Raw genomic sequence first — 2,500 nt, 5'->3', positions numbered from 1 at the left:
CTATTATCATTATATTATTATATTTTGTCACCATTATTATCATTAGTAGTAGTGGTAGTATTGTTATCACTATCATTATCATTATTATCATCATCATCAATATTATCATTATCATAAGTATTACTGCTACCATTATCATTTTAACATTATTGTTGTTGTTACTTTGTTGTTATTATCCTTACTATTAGAATCATTTCTATTTTTATCATTATCATTCCTATTACTATCATTTCTAATACTACTATCACCATTATTCTCATTACTATTGTTCCTATTACTATTACCATTATCACTACTATCGTTATAGCAATTATTGTAGTTATTAATATTATCATTACTATATTTAATATTATCATTATGATTATTATCATCATTATTATGTGATTGATAATATTATCATTATTATCATGATGATGATAAATACTTTTATCATTATTATTATCATTAATATCGTCATCTTTATCATCATGATTATCGTTACTGTTATCATATCAGTATCATTATTTTTATCATTATTAATATTATAATCATCATTATTTGTTATCATTATTAATATTATAATCATCATTATTTGTTATCATTATTATCATTATCATCGTTATTGTTGTTATCATTATCATTAATGATATCACAATTACTAATGCCATCATAATCATTAATGTCATCATAATCATTAATGTTATCACTATTATAATTATCTTTGTTATGAATATCATTATTGTTATCATGATTATTACTATCATCATTATCATTATTACCATTATTTTTAAAATCATTATCGGCATTATTGTTATCATTATCATTATTATTGATATGATTATCATTATCATCACTATTATTGTGTTTATTATTAATGTTATCAACATGCTATTATTATATATATTTTTATTATCATTGTCATTGTCATTATCAATATTACCATCATTATTAAAAATATCATTATTAATAATATCATCATTATCATTGTTACTATCATTATTATAATTATCATTACCATCATTGTTATTATCATTATCATAACTACCATTGTTATCATTATCATTTCTACTACTATTACGTCTATCACACACACACACACACACACACACACACGCACACGCACACGCACACACACATATATACACACACACACAAATATATATGAATATATTTATACAGATGTGTGTGTGTGTGTGTGCGTGTATATGCGTGTGTGTGTGGATGTGTGTGTGTGTATTTGTGTATGTAAACATGTATGTTCGTACACGCAAACACGCGCGCGCGTACGTCTCACGTAATGTTGAAATGCTTAATAAAGGCCCTATCACACTAGCACCTTTTCCGTCAATTTCTGGGGTTCCGTCTGAATTTGAGGCTTTCCGCAAGGATCGTCTACACACGGAACGCCTCCCAGACCAAGACGGTTATGACTGTTTCTGTCTGACTTATTTCCGTGTTGATCTTGTGCCATTAATAAATTAGATAGGATGAGTGAATGTAAACATAAGCTAATATTTTTGAACATTCGTATATACAATATACATCATCATATTTCTTTAAAATATGTATCTGTATACGTAATATGTTTGAGAATGTTCGTGTGATTCCCGGGACCTCACTCCGATAGCGCCATGTTTGTTTACATGATTTTCATACGGAGTCCATTCGGAAACGCAAAAAAAATGACGGAAAAAGTACTAGTGTGATAAGGTCTTTAGTGTGAGAAAAAATGTGTGACGTTATATGAACTGAATCGGTCATGAAAATAATTTATGAAAGTCATATTACGATTTCTAATTACTGTCATCTCTTTTAGCATCAAAAATGAGTGTTGTTAAACTTTTTACTTTTCTATGATTTTTCCTTTATTAGGATGATGATGATGATTATGATCATGATAAAGGTAATAATGATAATGAGAACAGTAATATGAATGTAATAATTATAACAACAAACATAATAATACTAACAACAATGACAATGATGATGAGAATAATAAAATTGGTAATAATAAAAATATAATGATATTTATCATGACTATGATAACAGTAGCTGCAACAACAATAATGATAATAATAATCAAAATACAGTAATGGTGATACTAATACTAATACTAACGATAATTGTGATGATGATTGTGATAAAAACAGTAAGAATATTGGCAATGATAAAAATAATAAAAACATTCATCAGAACCCTCACGTATTATTATTATATTAATGCCATTCTCTCTATTCCTATTTCGCATCTCATCGTCATCAGATGGGTGTCAAACGCGACCGTCATCCTAATGGTACGAAAGTAAACAAAGGCTGATCTTCGGTTATATGGTAATAAATCCCCGGGAATCGAGACCACAGCAGAGGCACTTGAGCTTCATGATGGCATTGATATAATAATGATGATATTAATAATAATATCAATGGTACAGCTAAGACTGCTATTACTACTACTACTGCTACATATTTTTCTAATCGTTGCCCAAAAGTGAAATATAATTAGCAACTACGTTTCTTCCTCT

This window comes from Penaeus vannamei, chromosome 26 (genome assembly GCF_042767895.1).
Source record: "Penaeus vannamei isolate JL-2024 chromosome 26, ASM4276789v1, whole genome shotgun sequence".
In the NCBI taxonomy this organism is placed as follows: domain Eukaryota; kingdom Metazoa; phylum Arthropoda; class Malacostraca; order Decapoda; family Penaeidae; genus Penaeus; species Penaeus vannamei.
Note: the sequence above shows the minus strand (reverse complement) of the source record.